Source organism: Ambystoma mexicanum, chromosome 4q (assembly GCF_040938575.1).
Source record: "Ambystoma mexicanum isolate Mex_15411 chromosome 4q, UKY_AmexF1_1, whole genome shotgun sequence".
Lineage (NCBI taxonomy): Eukaryota > Metazoa > Chordata > Amphibia > Caudata > Ambystomatidae > Ambystoma > Ambystoma mexicanum.
Window position 1 is genome coordinate 440,563,581 of NC_090928.1, and position 17,118 is coordinate 440,580,698.

The 17,118-nt window shown below is 48.3% G+C and overlaps 1 protein-coding gene across 1 annotated transcript in view; it reads left to right on the top strand.

Moving 5' to 3' along the window:
• The window catches only part of USP34 (ubiquitin specific peptidase 34), a 3,618,222-nt gene that overhangs the window by 1,329,908 nt on the left and 2,271,196 nt on the right, over window positions 1-17,118 (top strand). The window lies entirely within an intron of this gene.

The window sequence follows — 17,118 nt, forward strand, 5'->3', positions numbered from 1 at the left end:
GATTTATCAGAAGCATCGGAAGTTCCTGTTTTTTGTGTTCCAGGGACGGCACTACCAGTTCAAGGACCTGCCCTTCTGCCTAAAATGAGCTCCAAGAGTGTTTCACAAAGTGCTTGGCCCCAGTGGCAGCGCATCTACGCCACAAGGGCATGCACATCTACCCCTATCTGGACGACTGACTCATTCGCTCCCGCTCTCCCGTGCTGGTGACTCGGCACACAACGGGCAACATATGCCTTCTGACTGCCCTCACATTCGCCATCAAATATCTGAAGTCTTGCGTGGAGCCATTGCAGACGGTCTGTTCCTGGGCACCCGCCTCAACACAGTCATATGGCTGGTAAACGCCCTCGGAGGAGAGAGTGAAGGCCATCCTGGGGAAAATTCAATGGCTGTCTGCAGCATCCATCGTGACCATCTGCTCCATCAAGTCACCGTTGGGCATGATGTCCTCCTGCATCCATCTTGTCCCCTTTTGCAGGCTCCAGATGAGGCCTCTGCTGGAATTCCTAGATGCCAGGTGGCAGCAGGTCACAGGCACTTGGACTGACACAGGATCTCCCTTAATCGGTCATTTTGGCAAGCTCTACAATGGTGGGGGGTGCATCTACATCTCCCTCAGGGAGCTCCCTTTCGGACCCTCCCGTACCAGGCCACGGTCACCATCGACGCCTACCTTGAAGGTTGGAGAGCCCACACAGGACCGTCTCACGCCAAAGGCCTCTGGACACAGAGAAGAAGGACCTGCACCTAAATGTCTCGGATCTCCGGGCAGTCTTCTGAGCCCTCAATTCATTCCAACCGCAGCTGCGGAGGAAGGTGGGGTGGATCTTCACAGACAACACCACTGTTATTTTGTACACCCAGAAACAGGGTGGGACATGCTCCCACACTCTCTCCCTGCACGCCCAATCCCTGTGGCGCTGGGCCATTCTTCAGGACATGTTCCTTGTCCCGGCCACCAAGAGCACCATTGCAGACTTGCTCAGGAGGGAGCTGCAGTCCTGCCACAAGTGGGAACTTCCGCAGGTGCAAGTATCCCATCTCTTCAGCAAGTGGGGGCCATCCCCAGATCGACCTCTTTGTTACGGCAGCCAACTCCAAGTGCCGGAAGAGTGCCAGCACGTATCCTCACCCGAGGAGCATGGGCGATGCCTTCTTCCTCCTGTGGTACGGTCCCTCTGTGTACACCTTCCCTCAGATTCTGCTCCTGCTACGTGTTATCAACACACTCGGACGTTGCCATTGTAGAGTGATCGTCATCTAGCCGGTGTGGCCACGTCCGGTTTGGTACCCAGGCCTGCTCCATCTGTCAGTATCTGCATCCAACTGGCTGCCTCTACTTCCATACCTTATCTCCAGAGAAGGTGGAACAATACTGCATAACAAGCCAGCGTCATTGAGCCTCACGGCCTGGCTCCTGCAGCCATAGAGTTTGGGCACCATTCCCTGCCGCTAGAGTGCAAGAAGCTCCTGGCCAAGGCTAGAGCTTCCTGTACGTTAACATGTTAGTCATAAATGGAAGTGCTTCACAGTGTAGGACTCAGAAGATTACGCCTCTGCAGGTGACGGTGCCACAGCTCCTCCCGCATCTGCTTTTGCTTCACGCCTCCAGTTCATCTGGCTTCCATATCCCTTAACACCCGAGCGCCAGGCAAGTCCTCCCTGTGGTTGCACAGGCTCGTCAATGAGTTACTCAAAGGCCTTTCAGGACTTTTCCACCAGTGAAGGCTCCTACCCCGGATTGGGAGCTGAACGTTGCTTTAACTAAGCTTATGGGGCCTCCATTTGAACCGATGTTTCGGGTCCCTCTGAAGTTTCTCGCGTGGAAGGCTGCTTTCCTTGTGGCCATCCCCTCGGCCAGGCGAGTCAGGGAAATCTCTCCTGCAAGCAGCCGTACATGACCTTCTACGCTACAAGGGTGGTGCTGCGGACCATCCTTCCTTCATGCCAAGGGTTCCCCCAGAGTTCCATCTCAACAAGCCTTTGGTTCTGCCATTATTCTTTCTGAGCCTTTCTATGCCTGCCGAAAGGGTGTTGCATTCGCTGGATGTTGCTCATGCCTTGAAGTTTTATGTGACATGCATGAAGAATTTTCTGAATACATCTCAGTTGTTCGTCAATTTTGGACCACTCGGACACGGGAAGGCCTTCCAAATCCAGGTGGCATTCTGGCTTTATTATGCACCGTCGCTGTTTCGCCAACAGAGCTCTTCCAGGCTGGCCGAAAGCCCAATCCACCAGAGCCATCGCAGTGACAACAGTGTTTCTCTCTGGTGTTCCCTTGCTCGACATCTGCAGGGCTGCTACATGGAGATCCACCCACACCTTCACAAGATTTACTGCATCAACGGTGATCCCAGGGAGGAGTCCTGAGTTTGCAAATTGGTGCTGCGCAACCTGTTTACTTGAGGTGAGTCTGTTCCAGGGGTAAGTGTATTGCTTTTGTTGAGCCTTGCCACCTCCCATGTATATGTACTGCTGTGTAATCTAATTCATGAGCATGTAAATCCATGCAAGACCCCATGCTTGAGAAGGAACAAGTTACTTATCTGTAACTCTTGTTCTCCAGCATGGATCTTGCATGGATTCACATGCAAACCCTCCCGCCTTCCCCTCTATGGCTCTTCTTGGTTCATACTGACACTTTACATGCTCTACCAAATCTGAAGATGACCACCAGGGGTGGAGCCTAGGAGGACAAGTGTCATTGGCTGAGGGCCGTTTTACCTAAAGGACAAAGATTGGTTATAGAGGAGATGAGCAGTTTTCAGTTTAAAGCGAAACTGCTTTCTTTTTACTGAGGATTCCCAGCCTGATGAGGAATATTCATTAGCATGTCAATCCATGCAAGGACCATGCTGGAGAACAGGAGATAAAGGTAAGTAACTTGTTCCATACTACCAAATGTATAACTAGATACTGCAAGGACAGCATCCACATGTTCAAGATGTTACTGGAGCACTGGCACTTGCTGCGCTTAGAAAATGATCTGCACATTTTCCTGGACTCAGCACCAGGAATATTTTTTACTAAGGTTCCCACTCTCTGAACCAAATTGAGTTCTTCCTTTTTATGAACCGCGCAGGGTGTGACCAGTACTGGTATTACTTAGTTAAACATGCACAATGTGTACATTCACTCATCCAAGCACTCAACTAACATGCAATCTGATTGGCCGGGGCTTTACCTGACTGGGAAATCCCTCTTCCAACGTTCCTTTCTGTCCCCGGTGGGGTGTGTGGCAGCCACTAAGCCAATGATGAGGCTCGGAACGGGGTAATCCCTGCTCTGAGCCACCACATGGCTGGTGGCTGCCATCTTCCCCTGCTGGGGGACGAGGTATATTTCCCTCCCTCCCCTCCCCCATTCAAACACCCCCTCCCTGCCCTCCCAACCCCACTTACCTTCTTTTTGGTCCATTTCAGGAGCGGACGCACTGGGAACACTTCTGTCCCCAGCACGTCCGCTCTCGATTCGTGACAGGCCATCATGGAAAGGAAGAAGGGACTACACGTAGTCCCTTCTCTCTTTTCCATTGCAGACATTTTTTGTTTACTTTTTTTCTATATTTCCCAATGGCCACCATGAAAAGGGAAAACTGACTTAGTTTTCCCTTCCCCGTGTTACGCTCACCTGGTTTCCACAGGGGCGCCGAACGAAGCTGGACTGCGGCAGTCTCCACCAGCGTGACTCGTAGCGAAGTGATGAGGGACTGCACCTGCCCCTTTAGTTTCGCCTGTTGAGCACGAAGAAAGATTTGCCTAAAATGGTGAAAGTGATAAATTATCTAGCAGTAAGGAGAAGGGCCAACTTCCACTTCCGCGACCTCCCAATGTCCCTTCACTGTGTCTCACCTTAATGTTATGAAGGATGGGCTCTCCATCCTGCGAATGTGTGCAGGGGTGCGTTGAGATTCAGGGATCCAGTTAACTTCATTGATCGTGTAGCCTTATGGCAGAGTTCCAGAAAACAATGACTATAAGGTAAGTCTTTATGCCAATCCTGTATAACGTGAAATGCTTTAGAGTTCTGGTTGTCTTAAAGTTCACTCCTGTACCTTTCTTTGCAGATTCCCCTTTGAGGTACTCCCGAAGAAAGGCGACTCCCCTTCGGATGAAATGAGGTAATGCCAAGGTAAGTTTCAATACTTGCACGATTCAAAAATGTCCAAAAAGTGATATTGTTCTTTCGTGCTATTAATCCGCTGTCTCCTTTTATTTCTGCAGGTGCGGCGCCGCCGGAGCGAAGGTCGGGTAATGGTGACTCGCGGGACCGCAAGTGAATACTGCTTCTGGTGAGTACTATGCTGCGCGAGATTGAATGAATGTCCTTTAGCGAAGCGCAGCTCACCTGTTTTCTTTCCTTGTTCTGCAGATGTGGCCGCACTGGAACGGTGATCGCGTGAGAATGCCTCATTGTATTGCGTGGACGTACAGCGCTTAGGTGAATATCACGCTGCGCTATGCTAATTGTCTTTAAGCTGCTTCTTACGTAGTGCGGTTAACTGATGTTCCTTTTTCTGCAGATGCGGAGACTCCCGGGTGATGGTGATGGAGTATCGGGTAAAGCTCTTGTTCTAATCTGTGATCTCTCCTTCATTTGCAGGCGCGGATCGCGATGACCAGGACGGGCGTGGCTGAAGACAGGACTGGAGCTGCAGACACAGTGAGCGTTCTGCTGCAGGAGTGCAGAATAATGCGAAGCGCGTTCTGTTTTTCTGGCGTGGATCAAATAGCTTTCCAGAAGCAGTTCCCAGGTAAAGTAGTCCCTGCACCACACCTTATCAAATAGTCCCCAGATAAAGTAGTCCTTTCAACCAACCTCAGACTGGGTTGTACATGGTTCTATTACTCGATAACCTATCTTGCCTGAAAAGCAGTATGAGCCTGGCGCCAACTGAGTCCAGGAAGCCCTTAGGCAATCCTTTGGGGCCTTAAAGGTCCCCATGGGTGCCAGTACTCTGGGCCGACTGGTCTGCTCCTGATGTCTGGGGGCAGGCACTGTGACACCCCGGCTGCCATTTTATTTCCATTTTTTTATGTTCTGAAATACCAGAGCGTTTCGGAACAGAAAAAAATATATACTTTTAGTATACCGGTCTTAGGGGCAAGGGTACTAATAGCAATAAGACCCTCACCGCGGCGGCATTACTGATCAGGTAAAGCCCTGGGGCCTTCGTTAACTATGGGCCTGGGGCTTTGTCTGACTCGGTAATGCCCCCGCAGCTCGGGGCTTATTGCTTAAAGATCTGATCAACTGCTAGACAAAGTATGTGGCTCATGCGATTTTTAAAATGTATATATTTATTTATTTTTGCATCTGTTCCAAGATCTATATAGGTAGGACCATCAGAGAACTTGTATTCGGGAACACATGGCTACCATTGGGAGCCAAGATTCTCTCTGGCATCTCTCTGGCAAAACTCCCACCAGATGAATGACAAGAGGGACCTTAAGTTTATTGGACTGCAACAATTGACTATGGGCAAAAGGGGAGGTGACCGATAACTAAAACTTAGACAAATACCATCTGCAAGATGCAGACAACTGAACTTGGTCTAAATAGTGACCATGAGATGGGGGTCTTTCTACAAACAATTGTCTGTTATGAAAATGTCTTAACTGTAACTTTAGTGATTTTTACTCGTGTGACATGTTTCTATTTTTTCAGGCATTATTTGTCTTATGCAAAAAAAATCTTATGTAAGTCAGGAGAACTGTCAGTTTCAGGTTGTATAGAACAAGCTAACAGATCTTAAACAGGCCAAAACCTGCAGTGGGCAATGTTAATTATACGATGAACACATCTGCCCTTTGAAGTTGACTATTAATTGTAAGGGTTAACTGCATTTTATTGTGATATATGCATTATGATCTTCTAGTTAGAAAGTTGGTAACGTAGATGAAACCAAAAACCTGTATCTGGGACTCGGGGTATAGGACCAAACGAATATGAACAAATTGTCCATATTTATTTACTCCACTATAATGGGTGGCTATCTGGGAAACAGGAAGTGTATTTTCTATGTGGGAGGAAACATTTATATTATCTTTACACTCCAGTATAATGGGTGCTCAGTTTTGAAAATGGGAAAAGTATAGCTTATGGGAAAAGCATGATATTAATGGCCAATCTGATTCGCATATCTAGACTCATAAAATGAGTCCAACGAACTAACACAATGCGGGGGTGGTCTTTATCAAGACGAACCCTAGTTTTATGGCAATCGCAGTAATCGCAACACCAATGTAAATAAGCATATGTCTAGATACAATTGGCTGACTATACAATACGTAGGGGGGCCTTGACAATTTGGGTATTACATTTTTTATGTTACTGTAACAAATTGGGCACCTAATGTAGGATGACGACAGACCCAAGTATATGCCACTCAACACTATGCATGCAATGCAAGCTTCACACTCAAGTCCATATACGTGCGCTGCAGGTTTTGATCTTTTTCCAGTTAAGAGTTTGCTGCAACATTTACATTTATTCCAACAGGGTAAGGTATGCCACATCCAACGTCCAAATCTGGCACCTCACAATATTTCCTCAATTCAAAGAGGATGCATGTCTTATGCCTTTTTATTCAATGGGGACAGGCTGTAAAAACCATACGTTACCCTTAAAGTGAGTTAGTACATTTTATGCTTTTGTGAGGATATCATGTAGAGAGCATGCAGCCTTTCTGGGGCCACTGTTGGAAAAGTCTGAATGCACTCATAAAACGGCATCACGCTTCGCTAGGAAAGAATTCCTCTATGTGCACAATTAGGTTAAGGGTGATGTCACACAAAATGCGTGTGACGTCACAATGTCAACATAAATATGGTTTTTGAAAATGGCACCCTGGGTCAATGCACGCAGGATGCCAATGAATGCAGACAATCGTTCTATAATAAGGAGACTGCTACTACTTATTCAATAGTCTGATCAGGGAATTGTTTGTTTGTTCTATTCTTTTATACTAACACACCTTATCAACGTCAGATTTTCTTAAACAAATATGGTAATACTCTGCGACTACTACTAGATGTTGGACTATGCAGATGTGATTCGAAGGGATTGTGTCCTCTGACGTATTCCCTATCTTTGATAGATCATCTCCCAGCTTCCTGGCCTCGGGAAAAAAAAATTTCGACATCCCTTGAGCCGATGTCCCTCGACGGCCTCCGTATCGGCGTCGACATCACCACGCGTATAAGTAGACTCACGCAGCGTCCGTTGCTCAGCTCCGTTTTTCTGCGCTTTGTGTGGCCTCGGAATATCGTTGCTCAGTTCTTCAGTCAAATATATCAATATATTACTCGTGACTACCGACTCGTACTCGATGGCTTCCTCACCCGAACCGACGACGCCACGGTCCGGCTTCAAAAAATGTTGAGACTGTGGAAAGAAAATGTCGTTGACGGATCCTCACAGGATTGGTTTGTGGTGCCTGGGAATTGAGCACCATTGTTCGGAGTGCGAGGACTGCATGTCCATGACGGCGAAAGCCTTTAAGGAGCGTAAGGGGAAGCTCGAGAGAGGTAAGGCAGTTAAAACTTCTTCGAAAGTTTCCACGGCGGAGTCGAGACATTCATCTTCTCGCCATCACAAGACATTCTCGTTCTAGGTCTCGAAGCAGTTCCCATCACTCTTCGAGATTGAAGCATTCAAAAGAAGAGACGTCGAAGATCCCCTTCCTCGTCTGCGTCTTCTTCCGTTTCCCCAAAAAGGGTCTCCTGCCCCACAAAACATAGCTGTCAGGCTGAGTGGGAGGAATTCAGGAAAAAGATGCTAAGCGTCTTCGAGAAAGCGCCCTCGACCCCCTCGAAGACTGCTGAGGGTGATACCCGGGGTGAAAGACCCGAAAAATCAAAAAGCCGCTGTTAGGGAGAATTCTCTGTACAGACTACTTTCCCAAACCTAGTGAGTCCCTCAGCAGCTTTGCTGGATTTTTGGGGTTTATTTTTTTCTCCTGCTAAGAGTGAGACTCTTTTACTCCCACTCTTAGACATGATTTGAGGTGTTCCTTTGTCTTTACATGTGTTTTATGGGCTATGGGGTCTTTTACTCCATAGGGTCTCATGTGTTTTTGATGTGGGTTACACAGCACCCTCCGTGCCGTAACCCAGGGGTGTCGTAGCGACCCCCCAAACATAGACTCCATACCCTGGGACTGACTACTGTCTCCCAGGGCATGTAAAGTCACCATTGGCTTTACTAGTCCCAAATTATGAACAGAAACCAGTACAAACCATCATATTGTGGACGTACTGGTCCGGGCAATTCGATTGCCCCGGGATCTGTTGTTTGAGGGGGCACGTCTCCGTCCCCCCTGATGGAGTTTTGGCTGGTGGCAGTGGATACTACTTTTTATATTCGACCGCGAATATATCTCTATGGGATTTTCCCATTGTTCGAGGCTACTACCTTTATTTAATTCCTATAGCCTCGAACATACCGGCGGTTTATTTATTTAATATTAATTCACCGGTTGGTATTTTTTGCCAGAACTCGATTCTAAAATGGCATTTGTGTTCTCTTCTGTGACTCCAACCCAAGTCGAGCCCTTTGTTCCACTTTTTGGCGGGCTTCTCCACAGAAGCCTCCAAAAGTGGTCCCACTCTGTCTGGGTACCACAGGGGGTGTGGGAGGGGGTTTAGGCACCCTGGACTGAGTTACCTTGGTAACTCAAGTCGTACTCTTGTGTGATTGGCCCAAGTGGTGAGCCAGCCGGCTCATCACTTAGCATGTTTGATTGACAGCTAGGCTGAGTGAATGGGGATGTGCTGCATAAAAGCAGGGCTTTGGGGACTGGAACTTCAGAAGACCTGCAATGACGACACCACCGGTGGTGCCCTGCTGAACCGTCTCACCACTTTTCCCGACGACAGAGGAGATCTCCAGTCCGGAGAGTCTTCTTCGTTTGACTGGTGGGGATAACCAGTTTTGCCTTCTTTTCACCTTCCTGGAGCATCTCGTGGCCGCCTTGCCCGTGCCAAGCACCCCGGCAACCGGAACACCACGGTTTACCACTACCGCGAAGAGAAGGGTAGTACCTTTTAACCGAAGGACGCCGCGGCTGGTTTCTTCCCTGGCAGTGCAACGACCTTCATCTTTCCTCCACGGCGAGACCTCTTCTTCCTCTGGACGAAACACCGACTTGCACCTGCTGCCAGGAACAACTGCCCCCGCTGGAGCCTCCTTCACACTTAAGGTACTGTGTCCCACCTGGCTTCCCTTGCGACAGATTGTTCGGGGTGACAGTAAAGCCTCGACTTTCTAACCTGGGCTAGCCTGGGACAGCCTAGCTAACTTTTCCTGACTTTTATTTCATCCTTTTTGTGCGAACTATCTACAAAACTCTTTGGGCATAACCCCACTGTGTGAACCTGGACCCCTTCTGCTTGCTCTCTCCAGCACTGGGCCTTGCAATTGACTTCCTTGCTCTCCAGTAGAACTCTGCCTATCCTGCCTTACTGTGGTTCTTTTTAAAAGAATTGAAACTTGTCTGCTTCCTTAACTCTGCCTTTTTCCCCCTTTTCGTTGCAACTTATAGTGTTATTTTATGTTAAGTGTTCACCCCTGTCTGAAAATAAGTGGTGTTCCTCACTAAGACTTATCTAATAAGTGAATAGGGTTGTATATATATGATAGTGACTGTGTGCTGAATTTACTTACCTCGTTTTTGCTAGTGTAAATCACAAGTGTGTTTTTAAATAAATAATTATATACTTTTACACCAAAGCTCTGGTCAGTGTTTGTTTGTGCTACTGTGTCTCTGTACCTATTGTGTATACTCTGCATAATGCCTAACTCTTCTTGAGAGAAGTCTGACTGCTCAGCCACAGCTACCAAGTGAATCTGTGTGGTACAGACTGCTACCAAGTGGCTTTACTGCCAAACACCTGTAGTCTTAAATCTTTTGCAGTGGTCCCTAAGGGAACTGCACAGGTTTCTGCCTAACAGCCGCGAGTCGCAGTACCCGCCGAAAGAAGCCACTTGAGAGCGTCACGAACCCTTGAGTAAAGGCAGAGTTGCGTCTTCGACGCCGTCGTCGAAGATCCCTTCGACTCATAGATGGGCGTCGTCGACGCCTTTATCGAAGGGTTCTTCGACACACAGGTCAGTCGAGTCGACGCCGTCTTCGACGCCGAGAAAGGATAAACCCACGGCCACCTCACAGCCAGTGGCCATACCGAAAGCCTCAAGCACGAGAATGTGATCGACAACCTCGAGTAGAATCCCGATACTCTCGAGTTCATCGAGGCCTCTACCACCTTTCTCGATGGCTTCGATGCCTTTAACGTCTGCGTCGACGACATTGACGTTTTCTCAGCCAATTTGGCTCCTTCTGCTCTGGAAATGGGATTTATACCATTTTCAAGACATGGTCACTCCAGGGTCTTATCAAAGACCTTTTGAGTTGCAGGGATCTGCAACTCCTGCACCAGAGGAATTTAAAGACCTCCATGAAACCCTACAGGAAGCAAGTGGGTTGAACACTTCCCCAGAAGTGGAATTTGCCACACCAGACCCAGGGGAACATGCTGAAACTCCTTATAGAACCTTGATGGCAAGGATAATAGAGTGTATGGGATGGTCCACACCCTCACCTGCTTTTCAGCAAGGCGACCTCACAGACATCTTGGTCAAAGGTCCACAGAAGGATCCTGTGGTGCCATTTCATGCGGCATTACAAAGGAGAATATTGGCAAACTGGGAGACACCTGAGGTAATCCCGGCAGTTAACAAAACATTATCAGCTAAATATCGGGTATCTTCTGCTGACCCTGAATATTTATCAAAACACCCAACTCCGGAGAGTCTGGTTGTTCAGGCAGCTACTTCAGCAGGCAGTAAATCGGCTTACCCTACTGTTCCACAGGACAGGGATGATAAGAGATATGACTCTATGGCCAGAAAAGTCTTTTCTGCATGCAGCATGGCGTTGAAATCCATCAATGCTACTTGTACACTCGCAAGGTTCAGCCACACACTTTGGGAGTGTGCTTCATTAGCGGCTGACTGCCTGCCGGAGGGAGAAGAAAGGGAAGCGTTTCTCAACATCATTAAGGATGGTAAGGACGCAATGTGCAAATCCCTTCAGACTGGCATTGATTCTGCTGACAGTATCAGCAGGGCCATGCCGGCAAGTACAACCACCAGGAGATTTGCTTGGTTGCGAAAGTCTGGTTTTGCTCCAGATGTGCAAAGCAGACTCTTGAATATGCCCTTTGATGGCTCGTTGTTGTTTGGTAAGAAGGCGGATGACAGTTTAGAAAAACTACAAACATCAAAGGCAGCAGCAACATCCTTAGGAGCTGCAATCCATCAGACACCATATCGTCCCTCAGGAACCTCTTGGAGAGGTAAGTCCTTTCGCTTCTATTCCTCATTCGGAAAGGGCAGAGGACAGCCGGTTCAAAGGGGTCAGAAGAAATTCACCCGAGGTGGATGGGGTAAAAACACCAAAGCCGCAGCAGCAGCAGGTGCCTCTTTACCCTCAGCATCTGCATCAGCCGCCTCCAAACCGTTCTGAGGACTCTCTTCACAAAACACCAGTAGGGGGCAGGTTAACTCAACATCTGACGGAATGGCAGGCTATTACGTCAGATGCTTGGGCATTGGAGACAGTTGCCCAAGGTTACTGCCTGCCTTTTCTACGCATCCCTCAGAGTCATCCACCGGGGAACAGCTCTCTGAGAGTTCCAGATCCGCTCCTCTTGCAGGAAATTGTAGACCTGCTAGAGAAAGGTGCCATAGAACCGGTACCAGTACCTGTAGCGGAGAGGAACAAGGGCTGGTACTCCCACCTACTTTCTCATACCGAAGAAAGACGGAGGACTGAGACCTATCTTGGACTTATGAGAATTGAACAAGTTCCTCAGGAAGGACAAGTTCAAGATGGTAACTCTCTCTCAGATCCTTCAGGCCCTCCAGCTCCAGGACTGGCTGGTATCTCTGGACCTCCAGGATGCTTATTTCCATGTGCCAATCCATCTCAAACACAGGAAATACCTGAGGTTCGCAATTGGCGGCTCTCATTATCAATTTCGAGTTCTGCCATTTGGGCTGACCTCCGCCCGAGGGTCTTCACCAAGCTAATGTCGGTAGTGGCTGCAAGTCTAAGGAGGGAAGGGATCCACCTCTACCCCTACCTGGACGATTGGCTGATCAGAGCTGTATCTTCAGAACAAGCTCAGATCCAGCTAGATTATGTCTGCCACTTCCTTCACAAACTGGGCTTGTCCCTCAATTTAAAGAAGTCACAGATGATACCATCACAGAGACTCTAGTTCATTGGAGCGGTCCTGGACACTTCCCTGGGAAAAGCCTCGCCACCAGAGGTGAGGGCTCAAGATATTCTGCAGATGGTCACCAAGTTTCAAAATGCCCAAAGTCTCCCAGCCTTCGACTTTTTGAGGTTGCTAGGCCTCATGGCATCCTGCATCTTCCTTGTGCCAGAGGCTCGCCTGAGAATGAGATCTCTTCAGTGGGCACTGAGAACTCAGTGGTCGCAATTCTCACGGGGGAATGACAGACCTCCTTCAGATTCCGGACAAGGTGGCTCGAGACCTTCAGTGGTGGGCCTGCCAGAAAGACATCTTGAAGGGGGAACTGTTTTGGCAACCATGGCCGGAGATAACAGTAGTCACAGATGCCTCACTCACGGGGTGGGGAACCCATACCAACGACTTGACCATCAGCGGTCGTTGGTCTCCATCGGAGTCCAGACTACAAATCAATCTGTTAGAGCTGAGAGCAATCAGACTAGCGCTGAAGGCTTTTCTGCCATCTGTACAGGGGAAGAAATGTCCTGATAATGACGGACAACACAGTGGCCATGCACTACCTCAACAAAAGAGGAGGCGTAGGATCACTGCCGCTGTGAAGAGAGGCAATGCAGCTCTGGTTTTTTGGTAATTCAAGAAGGAATCTCTCTATCGGCAGTCCACCTAGCCGGAGAGAAGAACTTGACGGCGGATGCTCTGAGCAGGCAGGCCACAGTCTCCCACGAGTGGGAACTAGCTCAGGAAGTCCTTCAGGAGATCTTCACCCTTTGGGGAACCCCTCAAGTGGATCTGATTGCCACCAGTACCAACAGAAAGTGCAATCTGTTTTGTTCAAGGCAATTTACCCCGAGAGGAGCTCTAGGGGACGCGTTCGTAGTGGACTGGGAGTTTCCACTCCTGTACGCGTTTCCACCAGTCCCTGTCATTCCTCAAATGATCAAGAGGTTGAGAAGATTCCGGAGAACCATGATCCTAATTGCCCCAGACTGGGCCAGGAGAACGTGGTACCCGGACCTTCTGGACATGTACATCTACCCTCCAGTTCGTCTTCCACTCAAAGAGAATCTTCTCTCACAGAAGGTAGGTCAGGTTCTCCATCCAGACATCAGAACCCTCAACCTTCATGCCTGGCTTCTGAAAGGTTGACATACAAGGATTGGGACCTCCCTGATGACGTCATGGAAGTGTTGCTTTCGGCCAGAAGGCCAGCAACAAAGTCTTTATACCGCTGCCGTTGGAACTAGTGTAGAGAAGAGAATATCGACCCCTTTTCATGTGGTACACCAATGGTGTTATCCTTTCTACTCTACTTGGCAAATTCAGGCCTTCAAGTTGGCACTATCAAGGGCTATCTTGCAGCGCTATCGATCTTCAAGCGCACTGCGGAGGAGCCTTTGTATTTCAAATTACCCTTAGAAATACAATTTCTAAAGGGATTAACTAATGTCTACCCTCCAAGACCTTGCCAGGTTCCTTTATGGGGCTTAAATTTATTCTTAAATTTCCTGATGGGTACTCCTTTCGAACCACTCCACTCTTGTTTGCGAAGATTTCTCACCCTTAAAACTGTCTTATTAGTGGCTTTAACATCTGCTAGAAGGGTGAGCGAATTACAAGCTCTAATGTGTAAACCCCCTCATACAATTTTTCATAAAGACAAGGTTGTCCTACAGGTGAAGCCTAATTTCCTCCCAAAGGGGTTTTCTGAATTCCACATCACTCAGAAAATTACTTAACCTTCATTCTATCCGCCTCCTATCCGCCTCCCCATCCGGGGAAAGAGGAAGAAAGGCTACATAGGCTGGACCCAAGGCGGGCTTTAAGCTTTTACATCAGCAGACTTGCTAGGATTAGGCAATCAGACCAACTGTTCGTGGGTTACTCAGGGCACAAGTTGGGACTACCGATAACAAAACAAACCATTTCCGGATGGATTATTTTGGCCATTCTGGAATGTTACAAACTGGCTGGGAAAGAGCCTCCTCAAAATCTTAGGGCTCATTCAACCAGGGGTATCGCAGCATCCTCGGCCTTCCAAAGGGGGCTCCGGTTCGAGACATATGTGCGGCTGCATCATGGTCATTCGCACATACCTTCACAAGATTTTACAACCTGGATTCCTCCTCTAGTCAAGAGACTAGGTTTGGCAAAGCCATATTACATTCGGTTCATTCCTAAAAGGAAACATGGCGTTTTACTCCCACCTCCAATTGCACACCACTGCTATGGGAGTCTATCAAAGATAAGGAATACGTCGGAGGACACAATCCCTTCGAAGAACAAGTTACTTCTTACCTTGTAACGTTCTTTCGATGGGATGTTCCTCCGACGTATTCCTTATCGCCCCTCCCATCCATCCCCGCAGTAATACTTCCCTTGTGGTTGCAGTTTACGCCCCTTCAAGGTCAATAACCAATTCATGTAAAACAACTGTTAACGTCAAAACGGAACTGAGCAACGGGCGCTGTGCGAGTCTATTTATACGCGTGGTGACGTCGACGCCGATACGTAGGTCTTCGAGGGACGTCGACGCGCAGCGCCCTCTACTGAAAAACATTTTTTCCGAGGCCAGCAAGCTGGGAGATGATCTATCAAAGATAAGGAATATGTCACAGGAACATCCCATCGAAAGAACGTTACAAGGTAAGAAGTAACTTGTTCATCTAAGCAGATACAAACACCAGAAATACGATTACAGTGAGTAATGTATCCCATATTATATATGTGATGTTTTGCCTAACTTAATTGAAGTGATGACAGACACTATATTGTACCTTTTTCTTTTATACTGTTAGGGATAGCTGCATTTGGACACACAGTCAACTTGTTTTAGTTTTGTTTTCATGGGAAGGGGCATTCTCCTTTGGTTAGGGCAAGATAGGCCTTTTTAAATTAATAAACATGGCAAATATTGCGAATACTTCAACGTTGTATCTGCCTCTCATTGCTGACCCCTCGCACCAGACAGTTTGGGTACTGGAGTTCCTCAGGGCTCGAGTTCACCCAGGGGGAGGTCATTCATAACCCCCTTCTCCCCTTCAGTGACAGGCTGTGAGTTACGATGCCTTGCGATCAACGTAGAGTTGCTAAGCGCCCTCATTTTCGAGCTGGAATGCCATCCAATGTTGGGGGCTGCGCGTATGCCAGGTCGCTATGCGCCATAGGTGGGACTCTGACTTTACAGGCCTGTGATCTGTAGTGCAGCCTATAGCCCCGTACCTATGTGGATCATCAGTGCTATGGGGAGGATCTCTACAGGGGGATGCTTCAATCTGGGCCCACCCCCAGGGCTGTCCCTACTGGTTCCCATGAGCATGTACCTCTCAGGATTTGAGGAGTGGCATCCTGCCCGACACCTACCTGTCAGTTCTTAGCAGGGTGTGTGGACGAGTCCTGGGGATGAGATCTCCAACCACAGCTTGTCCTCTGGCAGTGACGGACAGCCAGGTCATCTGGGGGGCTGGGAGGGATGGATGGTTGTCTCTAAAGGCTTCAGAAGTGGCTGCACAGTCAGCACCAGCTTAGGTGCTTACAGCGAGGCATGATGCCGTAAGAAAATCCTCTTCTTGAAGGCCAAACCTGTAGTTCACACTTTGGTGAAACAGTCGTAATTCTGTTACTGCCAAAAAAATGGCAGTAATGGAATAACTACCAGTTTTTTCCTTCACTGCAAAACTTGTAATACTCTTAAGTGACGGGCTGGAACCCTCACTTGAAGGATCTTAAAGTGAGCAATCTGTGGTCTCTTGCATAGACAAAATTTCACATCAACATGATGAAGCTATGGGACACTAGGCTTACCACCTTTCTTTCCTTTGTGCAGGGCAAGTGTAACCTAGTCCTCCTGACAGATGACACAATAGCCATGCACTTCTTCACCAAACTGGGTGCTTACAATCATTCCTCGTGTGCAGGCAACAGATGTGCCTATGGTTCTACACCCTGCATATCGTTATTTCACTGTCAACTGCCCATTTTGCTGAGGTTGGGCTCAGAAGATTTTTGACCTGTAATTCCTGAATATGTCCGTTTGCCCATCTGGGCTCAAGCATGTGATCCCCAGAATTCGCAAACATCTGAGTCCCACGTGGCATCTGCTTACGAGGCCCGATTGTCTCTACCAGTCAGGGGTTTGTGTCTGCCACCCACACCTCAGCAGCCTCTTCCGCCATGCTTGGCTACTGAGAGGATGATGTAGAAGGAGTTGTTTCTCTGCAATGACGTCGTCATGTGTTTCTTGTAGTCAGTGGACCTGCCATCATGCCAATTTCTGTCTGCAGGTAGCGACGATTGTCCGCTTGAGGTTGGGTCTAGATCTTTTGGTCTGCCCAGCTGCTGCTCTTCTAACGCTTTCTGTGGCACCAACATGGCCTTCAAATTGGTGCTGTGAAGGGCTACCTGACTGCTATTTTGGTCGTCCCTTGGACCCCTGAGCTTTTTTGCGAGGTCTAATATGTCCCCCAAACCTCCCTGAGTGAAGTCCTTTGGTTGGATTTGAACGTTGTGTTGAAGTTCCTCATGGCATATCGTTTTGAGCCATTATATTCAGGCGCTCTGATTGTCCTGATCTCAATCACTTCCACTAAGTGGGTGAGTGAGTTTGGTTAAGTTGCCAAACCCTGTTTTTTCTTAAGAGAAATTCACGTTCTACACTCCACTACATACTTCTAATGTGGAGGCAAGATTACACCACCTGGACTCCAAGAGGACTTCTAGATACTATGTCCCTCTCACATGGGCATCAGGAAGGACAGCCAATTGTTTGTTGCTAGAACGGAAATGGGTAGGGCTCTTACCAAAAACTGTCCATTGCACTTTCAACATACCCCTC